This window comes from Lolium perenne, chromosome 3 (assembly GCF_019359855.2).
Source record: "Lolium perenne isolate Kyuss_39 chromosome 3, Kyuss_2.0, whole genome shotgun sequence".
Taxonomy (NCBI): domain Eukaryota; kingdom Viridiplantae; phylum Streptophyta; class Magnoliopsida; order Poales; family Poaceae; genus Lolium; species Lolium perenne.
In genome coordinates this window covers 323,185,193-323,200,495 of record NC_067246.2, presented here as the reverse complement: position 1 = coordinate 323,200,495, position 15,303 = coordinate 323,185,193, and positions in this window count along the sequence as shown.

Here is a 15,303-nt window from a genome sequence, read left to right as displayed (position 1 = left end):
TCCAGAAAATGCACGAATATGACATAAAGTGTGCATAAAACATGTAGATAACATCAATAATGTGGCATGGAACATAAGAAATTATCGATACGTCGGAGACGTATCACTCATATTTATTCATACCACCTGTATTTCACTATCTCTTCGCCGAACTAGTGCACCTATTAGGTGTGTTGGGGACACAAGAGACTTCTTGCTTTGTGGTTGCAGGGTTGCATGAGAGGGATATCTTTGACCTCTTCCTCCCTGAGTTCGATAAACCTTGGGTGATCCACTTAAGGGAAACTTGCTGCTGTTCTACAAACCTCTGCTCTTGGAGGCCCAACACTGTCTACAAGAATAGAAGCTCCCGTAGACATCAATCATCTATGTGCTACTCTAGTGATGTTATTAAAGTACTCTATTCCTCCTGCACGGTGTAATAATGACAGTGTGTGCATCGTGTAGTACTTGGCGTAGGTTATGGTAGTAATCTCTTGTAGATTATGAAGTTAACTATTGCTATGATAGTATTGATGTGATCTATGCCTCCTTCATAGTGTGATGATGACAGTGTGCATGCTATGTTAGTTCTCAGTGTAATTGTGTTGATCTATCTTGCACTCTAAGGTTATTTAAATATGAACATTGAATATTGTGGAGCTTGTTAACTCCGGCATTGAGGGTTCGTGTAATCCTACACAATTAGTGGTGTTCATCATCCAACAAGAGGGTGTAGAGTAGTCCTATTATGTGATCATTGTTGAGAGTGTCCACTAGTGAAAGCAGGATCCCTGGGCCTTGCTTCCAAGCATCGAATCTCCGTTTGTTTACTCTTTTGTTGCATGTTTACTCGCTGCCATATTTTATTCAGATTGCTATTACCACTCATACTCATCCATATTACTTGCATCTCACTATCTCTTCGCCGAACTAGTGCACCTATACATCTGACAAGTGTATTAGGTGTGTTGGGGACACAAGAGACTTCTTGCTTTGTGGTTGCAGGGTTGCTTGAGAGGGATATCTTTGACCTCTTCCTCTCTGAGATCGATAAACCTTGGGTGATCCACTTAAGGGAAACTTGCTGCTGTTCTACAACCCTCTGCTCTTGGAGGCCCAACACTGTCTACAAGAATAGAAGCTCCCGTAGACATCAAGCACTTTTCTGGCGCCGTTGCCGGGGAGGAAAGGTAAAAGGTACTCACACTCCGGACCTCGGCTACCAAGCTATTTTCCGCCGTTGTAAGTACTCGAAGCTATTTCCTTTAGATCCTGCAATTGCATCTTTTTGTTTCTTGTTTTACACTAGTTAGGCATAATGGAATACAACTATGAGCTTTTTAATTTATTTCCTAAGTTAAGACATGAATTGTGTGATGCGAAAATTAAAGAACCTATGGAGCCTCAATTGCATGCTAGTAGCAATGTTATTAGTATGAACGCAATCACTGCTAATGCTATGGATAAGTCTAAGCTTGGGGAAGCTAGTTTCTGTGATCTTTTTAGCTTCCCATCTTTAGGGGAGAAAATTTGTTATGATAATGCTTTATCTCCCATTTGCGATAACTCTAATGATGCTTGTGATATTTTAAATCCACCTACTGCAAGTACTGCTTTCAAGATACCCACGAAAATTATTGAACGTGTTATTGATAACCACTATGAAGGGGATGGAACTGTCCATCCTGGAGATCATTTACTGTTTTTGCATGAATTATGCGTGTTATTCAAGTGTGCAGGTATCTCTATGGATGAAGTAAGGAAGAAGCTATTCTCTGTTTCGCTGTCTGGTAAAGCGGCGCATTGGTATAAATTGTTGAAGAATAGTCATTCTCTTGGTTGGGAGGAAATTGTATCACTCTTTTATTCTAAATTTTATCCTCCTTATGAAGTGCATATTGATAGGAATCATATTTATAACTTTTATCCTCTTGATGGAGAGAGTATTTCTCAAGCGTGGGGGAGATTGAAGTCACTAATGCTCAAATATCCCATTCATGAGCTCCCCCGTAATGTTATTGTTAACAATTTTTATGCGAGGCTTTCAGGACAACACAAGGACTATCTGGATGCACATTGGAGGGATCTTTCACAAGCAAGGAGGTTGAAGCTAGGTGGGATCTTCTTGATCGGATTGAGGAGAACGCTGAAGGATGGGAGAACAACAAAGGTGAAGAGTCAGGTATAAATTATGATTATGAATGCATTGAAGCTTTTATGGATACTTATAAATTTCGAGATATGAGTGCTACTTATGGTCTTGACTCTCAAGTTGCTGCAAATCTTTATGAAGCCTTTGCTTCTCATTTTGAATTGCCTAAGAAGAATTTTGATAAGTATCATGAACCTTTTAAAGAGGCTTGCATGAAGAATGAAATTGTTGTTAATGATTGCAATAAGCATGCTCAAACTCCTAAGAATGCTATTTCCTATAAGCATGTTAATTTCTATGGAATGCATAGACCTTGTGGAATTAATCAAATCAAAGATGAATATTGTATCCATCATATTAACGAAAAAACTAGAAAGTGGTTTAGGGCTCTAGATGATCTTGGTAAAAAAGTTTGTGCCCTCTATCCTTTTATTTGTGAAGTTTGCCATAGAGTGGGTCATTTTAATTTTCAATGCTCCTCCAATGATAATTTGAACCCCATGAGTGCTACAAATTGGTATTGCGATGATGAAATTACTCCTAATCAGCATGATGAACTTACTTTATTTTTGTGGTGTGAAGATCTCTCAAGAAAAATCTCCTTGTTACATATGAGTGATCTTGATATTGATGACGTCCTGCATGGGTGTTTTTCTTATTGCATTGATAATAGCCATACAAATACTTACATACAAAATATTTTAGAAGATGACACCTTGCCAAAATATGATAGGACCGCTGTGTGTTTTGAACTAATTAATGAAAAGGAGGAATCCTCCCAAGTTTCTTCTATTGTTTCTGAAAGTAAATCAGGTTATGCGGACAAGCCACCCTTCAAGCCTCTTCCTCCTAAAGAAGGGAACGAGGAGAAGGAAGAGAAGAAGAAGAAGAAGGGAACGAAGAAGAAGAAGAAGAAGAAGAAGAAGAAGGAGAATAAAGAGAAAGAGGTAACGGCATATCCCCGCGTGAATGAGATAACGCTAGGTAACCGTAAGTATGTTGCTCCTAATGATTATTATGATAATGAATCTGAATACAATGATCTTTCTATGCCCTTTACATACATTAGTGATCATGATTTGAATGAGCACACTACTTTTGATATTGCAAATCTCTGGGAAACTAATTCTGAAAATAATGATGATAATAATTGCCATAGTATCAGTGCTATCCATGCTTCCTCCCATAATGATATAGAAAGCTCTAAGCTTGGGGAAGAGGTGTTTGAAAATCCTTTTGCTACTGATCATTATGTGTTTAATACATCTCCTTCTAATAACAATGATGGTATGGTCACAGATAAACCTACTGTGAAAGATAACTATTCTATTTCTTATGATGACACTGTGCCTCCGACCTTTGATGATTATTATAAAGAATGCTATGATATAGGTTATAACTATCCTTATGAAACTTGTCATAGTCATGCTTGGATTGCCAAAAACAATTCCCTTAATATGCAACTTGTTTACCATGTTCAAATTCTTGATAATAATCCTGCTCCAATTACTATTAATGAGAAGAATTCTTCTTGTGCCAAAATTAATGATACTTCTATGCATATGAACCATGATAAGAATGTTTTAAGTGATGGGTTGATGGCGTGTAACTCACACGTTCGTTGGGAACCCCAAGAGGAAGGTATGATGCGCACAGCAGCAAGTTTTTCCTCAGAAAGAAACCAAGGTTTATCGAACCAGGAGGAGCCAAGAAGCACGTTGAAGGTTGATGGCGGCGGGATGTAGTGCGGCGCAACACCAGGGATTCCGGCGCCAACGTGGAACCTGTACAACACAACCAAAGTACTTTGCCCCAACGAAACAGTGAGGTTGTCAATCTCACCGGCTTGCTGTAACAAAGGATTAACCGTATTGTGTGGAAGATGATTGTTTGCAGAAAACAGTAGAACAAGTATTGCAGTAGATTGTATTTCAGTAAAGAGAATTGGACCGGGGTCCACAGTTCACTAGAGGTGTCTCTCCCATAAGACAAACAGCATGTTGGGTGAACAAATTACAGTTGGGCAATTGACAAATAGAGAGGGCATGACCATGCACATACATATCATGATGAGTATAGTGAGATTTAATTGGGCATTACGACAAAGTACATAGACCGCCATCCAACTGCATCTATGCCTAAAAAGTCCACCTTCAGGTTATCATCCGAACCCCTTCCAGTATTAAGTTGCTAACAACAGACAATTGCATTAAGTATTGCGCGTAATGTAATCAATAACTACATCCTTAGACATAGCATCAATGTTTTATCCCTAGTGGCAACAGCACATCCATAACCTTAGTGGTTCTTGTCACTCCTCCAGATTCACGGAGACATGAACCCACTATCGAGCATAAATACTCCCTCTTGGAGTTACTAGCATCAACTTGGCCAGAGCATCTACTAATAACGGAGAGCATGCAAGATCTTAAACAACACATAGACATAACTTTGATAATCAACATAACAAGTATTCTCTATTCATCGGATCCCAACAAACGCAACATATAGAATTACAGATAGATGATCTTGATCATGTTAGGCAGCTCACAAGATCCGACAATGATAGCACAATGGGGAGAAGACAACCATCTAGCTACTGCTATGGACCCATAGTCCAGGGGTAGACTACTCACACATCACTCCGGAGGCGACCATGGCGGCGTAGAGTCCTCCGGGGAGATGATTCCCCTCTCCGGCAGGTGCCGGAGGCGATCTCTGGATCCCCGAGATGGGATCGGCGGCGGCAGCGTCTCGCAAGGTTTTCCGTATCGTGGCTCTCGCACCGGGGTTTCGTCACGGAGGCTTTAAGTAGGCGGAAGGGCAAGTCGAGGGGGCACAGGGGCCCCACCCCATCGGCCGGCGCGGCCGGGGGGCCGTGCCGCCCTAGGGTTTGGGCACCCTGTGGCCCCACTTCGTTTCGTCTTCGGACTTCTGGAAGCTTCGTGGAAAAATAGGCCCCTGGGCGTTGATTTCGTCCAATTCCGAGAATATTTCATTACTAGGATTTCTGAAACCAAAAACAGCAGAAAACAAAGAATCGGCACTTCGGCATCTTGTTAATAGGTTAGTTCCAGAAAATGCACGAATATGACATAAAGTGTGCATAAAACATGTAGATAACATCAATAATGTGGCATGGAACATAAGAAATTATCGATACGTCGGAGACGTATCAGCATCCCCAAGCTTAGTTCTGCTCGTCCCGAGCAGTAAAACGATAACACGTATAATTTCTGGAGTGACATGCCATCATAATCTTGATCATACTATTTGTAAAGCATATGTAGTGAATGCAGCGATCAAAACAATGTATATGACATGAGTAAATAAGTGAATCATATAGCAAAGACTTTTCATGAATAGCACTTCAAGACAAGCATCAATTAAGTCTTGCATAAGAGTTAACTCATAAAGCAATAATTCATAGTAAAAGCATTGAAGCAACACAAAAGAAGATTAAGTTTCAGCGGTTGCTTTCAACTTGTAACATGTATATCTCATGGATATTGTCAACATAGAGTAATATAATAAGTGCAATAAGCAAGTATGTAGGAATCAATGCACAGTTCACACAAGTGTTTGCTTCTTGAGGTGGAGAGAAATAGGTGAACTGACTCAACATTGAAAGTAAAAGAATGGTCCTCCATAGAGGAAAAGCATCGATTGCTATATTTGTGCTAGAGCTTTGATTTTGAAAACATGAAACAATTTTGTCAATGGTAGTAATAAAGCATATGTATCATGTAAATTATATCTTACAAGTTGCAAGCCTCACGCATAGTATACTAATAGTGCCCGCACCTTGTCCTAATTAGCTTGGACTACCGGATCATCACAATGCACATGTTTTGACCAAGTGTCACAAAGGGGTACCTCTATGCCGCCTGTACAAAGGTCTAAGGAGAAAGCTCGCATTGGATTTCTCGCTATTGATTATTCTTCAACTTAGACATCCATACCGGGACAACATAGACAACAGATAATGGACTCCTCTTTTATGCATAAGCATGTAACAACAATTAATAATTTTCTCATTTGAGATTGAGGATATATGTCCAAAACTGAAACTTCCACCATGGATCATGGCTTTAGTTAGCGGCCCAATGTTCTTCTCTAACAATATGCATGCTTAACCATAAAGTGGTAGATCGCTCTTACTTCAGACAAGACGAACATGCATAGCAACTCACATGAAATTCAACAAAGAGTAGTTGATGGCGTCCCCAGAAACATGGTTATCGCACAACAAGCAACTTAATAAGAGATAAAGTGCATAATTACATATTCAATACCACAATAGTTTTTAAGCTATTTGTCCCATGAGCTATATATTGTAAAGGTGAATGATGGAATTTTAAAGGTAGCACTCAAGCAATTTACTTTGGAATGGCGGAAAATACCATGTAGTAGGTAGGTATGGTGGACACAAATGGCATAGTGGTTGGCTCAAGTATTTTGGATGCATGAGAAGTATTCCCTCTCGATACAAGGTTTAGGCTAGCAAGGCTTATTTGAAACAAACACAAGGATGAACCGGTGCAGCAAAACTCACATAAAAGACATATTGAAAACATTATAAGACTCTACACCGTCTTCCTTGTTGTTCAAACTCAATACTAGAAATTATCTAGACCTTAGAGAAACCAAATATGCAAACCAAATTTTAGCATGCTCTATGTATTTCTTCATTAATGGGTGCAAAGCATATGATGCAAGAGCTTAAACATGAGCACAACAATTGCCAAGTATCACATTACCCAAGACATTTATAGCAATTACTACATGTATCATTTTCCGCCCAACCATATAACAATTTAACGAAGGAGAAACTTCGCCATGAATACTATGAGTAGAAACCAAGGACATACTTGTCCATATGCTACAGCGGAGCGTGTCTCTCTCCCATAAAGTGAATGCTAGGATCCATTTTATTCAAACAAAACAAAAAACAAAAACAAACCGACGCTCCAAGCAAAGCACATAAGATGTGATGGAATAAAAATATAGTTTCAGGGGAGGAACCTGATAATGTTGTCGATGAAGAAGGGGATGCCTTGGGCATCCCCAAGCTTAGACGCTTGAGTCTTCTTAATATATGCTGGGGTGAACCACCGGGGCATCCCCAAGCTTAGAGCTTTCACTCTCCTTGATCATGTTGCATCATACTCCTCTCTTGATCCTTGAAAACTTCCTCCACACCAAACTCGAAACAACTTATTAGAGGGTTAGTGCACAATAAAAATTAACATATTCAGAGGTGACACAATCATTCTTAACACTTCTGGACATTGCATAATGCTACTGGACATTAATGGATCAAAGAAATTCATCCAACATAGCAAAAGAGGCAATGCGAAATAAAAGGCAGAATCTGTCAAAACAGAACAGTTCGTATTGACGAATTTTAAAATGGCACCAGACTTGCTCAAATGAAAATGCTCAAATTGAATGAAAGTTGCGTACATATCTGAGGATCATACACGTAAATTTGCTTAATTTTCTGAGTTACCTACAGGGAGGTGGACCCAGATTCGTGACAGCAAAGAAATCTGGAACTGCGCAGTAATCCAAATCTAGTACTTACTTTTCTATCAACGGCTTTACTTGGCACAACAAAACACAAAACTAAGATAAGGAGAGGTTGCTACAGTAGTAAACAACTTCCAAGACACAAAATAAAAACAAAGTACTGTAGGTAAAAACATGGGTTGTCTCCCATAAGCGCTTTTCTTTAACGCCTTTCAGCTAGGCGCAGAAAGTGTGTATCAAGTATTATCAGGAGACGAAGCATCGTTATCACAAACTCCCCCATCTATGGTGGTACTAAGGGCTTAGTCAATTTTAGGCCTATAATAATATTTCTTTGGTTTAGGCACTTTAGAGACATACATAAACTTTTGCTCCTTACCCACATAAGCTTTTTCTCTAAACTTAATAGATGAAAAGGTTGAACCCAATGTTCCCATAGCCTCTTCTATTTCACTAATCCTTTGGGTTTGATTATCATGAATAGCACAAGATTCTAAGATGGTGATTCTCTCATTAATTCCACCTAGAGATTTATCAAGTTTATCAGTGCTATCAAGTAATGCTTTCAAAGTAGTATCAATAATTGGAAGGTTTTGCTCTATGGTTTCCAATTTTTTCATAACTTCCTCAAGAGAGGTTTCAATTTTAGTTTCATTAACAGGTGGTGTTCCAAATAAACTCTCAATAATGCAACTAGCTTCTAAAGCGGGAGCGCCTAGGAAGTTACCTCCCGCGAGACAATCAAGAACATATCTATTCCAGCTAGAGATACCAACATAAAAATTCCTGAGTAGGATAGTGGTGGAGTGTTTCTTAGTGCACCTATTATGGGCATCACTGATTCTATACCAAGCATCTTTTAAACATTCTCCCCCTTGTTGCTTAAATGAACGAACTTCAACTTCAGGATTACTCATTTCAGCAGTAGTAACTAAAGCAAACTAGATAAAGTAAATGCAAGTAACTAATTTTTTTGTGTTTTGATATAGTGCAGCAAACAAAGTAATGAATAAAACTAAGCAAGACAAAAACAAAGTAAAGAGATTGAGAAGTGGAGACTCCCCTTGCAGCGTGTCTTGATCTCCCCGGCAACGGCGCCAGAAATCTAGCTTGATGGCGTGTAACTCACACGTTCGTTGGGAACCCTAAGAGGAAGGTATGATGCGCACAGCAGCAAGTTTTCCCTCAGAAAGAAACCAAGGTTTATCGAACCAGGAGGAGCCAAGAAGCACGTTGAAGGTTGATGGCGGCGGGATGTAGTGCGGCGCAACACCAGGGATTCCGGCGCCAACGTGGAACCTGCACAACACAACCAAAGTACTTTGCCCCAACGAAACAGTGAGGTTGTCAATCTCACCGGCTTGCTGTAACAAAGGATTAACCGTATTGTGTGGAAGATGATTGTTTGCAAAAAACAGTAGAACAAGTATTGCAGTAGATTGTATTTCAGTAAAGAGAATTGGACCGGGGTCCACAGTTCACTAGAGGTGTCTCTCCCATAAGACAAACAGCATGTTGGGTGAACAAATTACAGTTGGGCAATTGACAAATAGAGAGGGCATGACCATGCACATACATATCATGATGAGTATAGTGAGATTTAATTGGGCATTACGACAAAGTACATAGACCGCCATCCAACTGCATCTATGCCTAAAAAGTCCACCTTCAGGTTATCATCCGAACCCCTTCCAGTATTAAGTTGCTAACAACAGACAATTGCATTAAGTATTGCGCGTAATGTAATCAATAACTACATCCTTAGACATAGCATCAATGTTTTATCCCTAGTGGCAACAGCACATCCATAACCTTAGTGGTTCTTGTCACTCCTCCAGATTCACGGAGACATGAACCCACTATCGAGCATAAATACTCCCTCTTGGAGTTACTAGCATCAACTTGGCCAGAGCATCTACTAATAACGGAGAGCATGCAAGATCTTAAACAACACATAGACATAACTTTGATAATCAACATAACAAGTATTCTCTATTCATCGGATCCCAACAAACGCAACATATAGAATTACAGATAGATGATCTTGATCATGTTAGGCAGCTCACAAGATCCGACAATGATAGCACAATGGGGAGAAGACAACCATCTACCTACTGCTATGGACCCATAGTCCAGGGGTAGACTACTCACACATCACTCCGGAGGCGACCATGGCGGCGTAGAGTCCTCCGGGAGATGATTCCCCTCTCCGGCAGGGTGCCGGAGGCGATCTCCTGGATCCCCCGAGATGGGATCGGCGGCGGCGGCGTCTCAGTAAGGTTTTCCGTATCGTGGCTCTCGGATCTGGGGTTTCGTCACGGAGGCTTTAAGTAGGCGGAAGGGCAAGTCAGGAGGGGGCACAGGGGCCCCACACCATAGGCCGGCGCGGCCAGGGGGGGGCGCCGCCCTAGGGTTTGGGCACCCTGTGGCCCCACTTCGTTTCGTCTTCGGACTTCTGGAAGCTTCGTGGAAAAATAGGCCCCTGGGCGTTGATTTCGTCCAATTCCGAGAATATTTCGTTACTAGGATTTTTGAAACCAAAAACAGCAGAAACAAAGAATCGGCACTTCGGCATCTTGTTAATAGGTTAGTTCCAGAAAATGCACGAATATGACATAAAGTGTGCATAAAACATGTAGATAACATCAATAATGTGCCATGGAACATAAGAAATTATCGATACGTCGGAGACGTATCATGGGTATATTGTGGATTTCATCAATGATGCTACTGAAAGTTATTATGAGAGAGGGAAACATGGTTATAGGCATCTTAATAATATTAAGTTTCCCCTCTTTATGTTGAGAATCTTGAAGTTACTCGTGTTTTATCCTCTTATGCTTGTCACTTTGTTCTTCATGAATTCATTTGTGTACAAGATTCCTTTGCATAGGAAGTGGGTTAGACTTAAATGTGTTTTGAATTTGCCTCTTGATGCTCTCTTTTTGCTTCAACTACTATTTCTTGGGAGTGCATCATTGAAACTGTTGAGCCCATCTTAATGGCTATAAAGAAAGAACTTCTTGGGAGATAACCCATGTGTTTATTTTACTACAGTAATTTTGTTTTATATTTGTGTTTTGGAAGTTGTTACTACTGTAGCAACCTTTCCTTATCTTATTTTATTGCATTGTTGTGCCAAGTAAAGTCTTTGATAGTAAGGTTCATACTAGATTTGGATTACTGCGCAGAAACAGATTTCTAGCTGTCACGAATCTGGGCCTAATTCTCTGTAGATAACTCAGAAAATTATTCCAATTTACGTGAGTGATCCACAGATATGTACGCAACTTTCATTCAATTTGAGCATTTTCATTTGAGCAAGTCTGGTGCCTCAGTAAAATTCGTCTTTACGGACTGTTCTGTTTTGACAGATTCTGCCTTTTATTTCGCATTGCTTCTTTTGCTATGTTGGATGGATTTCTTTGTTCCATTGACTTCCAGTAGCTTTGAGCAATGTCCAGAAGTGTTAAGAATGATTGTGTCACCTCTGAACATGTGAGTTTTTGATTATGCACTAACCCTCTAATGAGTTTGATTTGAGTTTGGTGTGGAGGAAGTTTTCAAGGGTCAAGAGAGGAGGATGATACAATATGATCAAGAAGAGTGAAAGCTCTAAGCTTGGGGATGCCCCGGTGGTTCATCCCTGCATATTTCAAGAAGACTCAAGCATCTAAGCTTGGGGATGCCCAAGGCATCCCCTTCTTCATCGACAAATTATCAGGTCACCTCTAGTGAAACTATATTTTATTCCGTCACATCTTCATCGACAAATTATCAGGGAATACTTCTCATGCATCCAAAATCCTTGAGCCAACCACTATGCCATTTGTGTCCACCATACCTACCTACTACATGGTATTTCTCCGCCATTCCAAAGTAAATTGCTTGAGTGCTACCTTTAAAATTTCTATCCTTTATCTTTGCAATATATAGCTCATGGGACAAATAGCCTAAAAACTATTGTGGTATTGAATATGTACTTATGCACTTTATCTCTTATTAAGTTGCTTGTTGTGCGATAACCATGTTCCTGGGGACGCCATCAACTACTCTTTGTTGAATATCATGTGAGTTGCTATGCATGTCCGTCTTGTCTGAAGTAAGGGCGATTTACCATAAGTTGAATGGTTTGAGCATGCATACTGTTAGAGAAGAACATTGGGCCGCTAACTAAAGCCATGATCCATGGTGGAAGTTTCAGTTTTGGACAAATATCCTCACTCTCATATGAGAAAATTAATTGTTGCTGAATGCTTATGCATTAAAGAGAAGTCCATTATCTGTTGTCTATGTTGTCCCGGTATGGATGTCTAAGTTGAGAATAATTAATAGCGAGAAATCCAATGCGAGCTTTCTCCTTAGACCTTTGTACAGGCGGCATAGAGGTACCCCTTTGTGACACTTGGTTAAAACATATGCATTGCGATGATAATCCAGGTAATCCGAGCTAATTAGGACAAGGTGCGGGCACTATTAGTATACTATGCATGAGGCTTGCAACTTGTAGGATATAATTTACATAACACTTATGCTTTATTACTACCGTTGACAAAATTGTTTCTTGTTTTCAAAACCAAAGCTCTAGCACAAATATAGCAATCGATGCTTCCCTCTGCCAAGGGCCATTCTTTTATCTTTATGTTGAGTCAGTTCACCTATTTCTCTCATCTCAAGAAGCAAACACTTGTGTGAACTGTGCATTGATTCCTACATACTTGCATATTGCACTTATTATATTACTTTGCATTGACAACTATCCATGAGATATACATGTTACAAGTTGAAAGCAACCGCTGAAACTTAATCTTCCTTTGTGTTGCTTCAATACCTTTACTTTGAATTATTGCTTTATGAGTTAACTCTTATGCAAGACTTATTGATGCTTGTCTTGAAAGTACTATTCATGAAAAGTCTTTGCTATATGATTCATTTGTTTCCTCATGTCATTTACCATTGCTTTGATCGCTGCATTCATTACATGTGCTTACAATAGTATGATCAAGGTTATGATGGCATGTCACTCCAGAAATTATCTTTGTTATCGTTTACCTACTCGGGACGAGCAGGAACTAAGCTTGGGGATGCTGATACGTCTCCGACATATCGATAATTTCTTATGTTCAATGCCACATTATTGATGATATCTACATGTTTTATGCACACTTTATATCGTTTTTATGCGTTTTCCGGAACTAACCTATTTTCGAGATGCCGAAGGGCCAGTTGCTGTTTTCTGCTGTTTTTGGTTTCAGAAATCCTTGTAAGGAAATATTCTCGAAATCGGACGAAATCAACACCGAAGATCTTAGAATTCCCGGAAGCTTCTAGAGGGGAGCCAGAGGGGCCCCACCCCACAGGGCGGTGCGACCAAGGGGGGGCGCCCCCCTAGCGTGTGGGCCCCCTGTGGCCCCTCCGACTCTGCCTCTCCGCCTATTTAGTCGTCCCTGACCAAAATCCTCGACCCCGTTCGACAAAACCAGATAAAACCATCCAGAGCCGCAGTCATCGCGAAACTCCAATTCGGGGGACAGAAGTCTCTGTTCCGGCACCCTGCCGGGACGGGGAATTGCCCCCAGAGTCATCTCCACCGCCGTCTCCACCGCCATCTTCACCGCCATCGCTGTCTCCATGATGCGGAGGGAGTAATTCACCCCCGGGGCTGAGGGCTCCGCTGTAGCTATGTGGTTCATCTCTCTCTTTATGTGATCTAGTTGAATATCATCTATGTGCTACTCTAGTGATGTTATTAAAGTACTCTATTCCTCCTGCACGGTGTAATGATGACAGTGTGTGCATCGTGTAGTACTTGGTGTAGGTTATGATTGTAATCTCTTGTAGATTATGAAGTTAACTATTGGTATGATAGTATTGATGTGATCTATGCCTCCTTCATAGTGTGATGATGACAGTGTGTATGCTATGTTAGTTCTCGGTGTAATTGTGTTGATCTATCTTGCACTCTAAGGTTATTTAAATATGAACATTGAATATTGTGGAGCTTGTTAACTCCGGCATTGAGGGTTCGTGTAATCCTACACAATTAGTGGTGTTCATCATCCAACAAGAGGGTGTAAAGTAGTCCTATTATGTGATCATTGTTGAGAGTGTCCACTAGTGAAAGCAGGATCCCTGGGCCTTGCTTCCAAGCATCGAATCTCCGTTTGTTTACTGTTTTGTTGCATGTTTACTCGCTGCCATATTTTATTCAGATTGCTATTACCACTCATACTCATCCATATTACTTGCATCTCACAATCTCTTCGCCGAACTAGTGCACCTATACATCTGACAAGTGTATTAGGTGTGTTGAGGACACAAGAGACTTCTTGCTTTGTGGTTGCAGGGTTGCTTGAGAGGGATATCTTTGACCTGTTCCTCCCTGAGATCGATAAACCTTGGGTGATCCACTTAAGGGAAACTTGCTGCTGTTCTACAACCCTCTGCTCTTGGAGGCCCAACACTGTCTACAAGAATAGAAGCTCCCGTAGACATCACACTGCTGCTGTTATTTCACTACTGCTACTGCTATAAAACTGTTACTACTGATAAACTCTTGCGAGCAAGTCTGTTTCCAGGTGCAGCTGAATTGACAACTCCGCTGTTAAGGCTTTCAAGTATTCTTTGTCTCCCCTTGTGTCGAATCAATAAATTGGGTTTTACTTCCCTCGAAGACTTGCGATCCCCTATACTTGTGGGTCATCAACAACCTCACCACATGATTAGCCACATTCAGTCTAATGATGGCCACTTTCGCGAAAATCTTGAAACTTACGTTTAAAAGGCATATAGGTCTATATTGTTGAATCCTTTGTGGCTCCTTAACCTTAGGTAACAAGATAACCCAACCAAAGTTTAGATGGAATAACTCCAACTGTCCATCATATGCAGCACGCTGAACATTTGCAGAAGGTCCATTTTAATGGAACAAAGAACCCAATACAGAGAGGATCTTGTCAATTCACATGGTATCTTAGCAAGCACCTTGCAAAGCAAAACGAATGTGTTGGTTGCCAAGAGTGGCATGAAGTTAAGAGTAATCAAATCAGAGAAATAATTTTACCTTGGAGGTTCAAAGGGCACAATTTTTTTTTGGATCTGTGGCAGCATAAGATTCTAGTGAAGACAAAGATTCGAGAGGTTTGAGTGATCAGTATTCGTTCGTGGTGCCGTGTAGTGAAGACTGAAGAGCAATAGCGGCTCCATCAAGAAAATGAAAATACCCTGGGTGTTGTCAGTGAAGAATATAACCTGGAATTCGACGCAATTGCTCGAAATACGACTGTTGTTCCTTCCAAAATTTTGCAATTTTTGTGTGAACTTCTCGGGGTGCTCCTGTGCAGTTATTATCAGGGGTGCACCGGCGTTTGATCTCTTAGATAGTTCATACAGAGAAGATGAAGGGTGACTGTAGATATTTAATCGAGAAGAAATATTAATGTCATTGTCATGTATTCCGGCCGTTTCCTGCCACTTAATGCGTATCGTGGAACACTTTGGGCAAAACATTTGGTGAGCATCACCAAATAAGCTGAACTTCTCAACAGAAAACAAAATAAACAAAATATAGAATTGTTTTTGGCTGAGGTGGCATGATTGATGAGGTGGAAGGAGATGAAAGTTTTTGCGAGGACGCA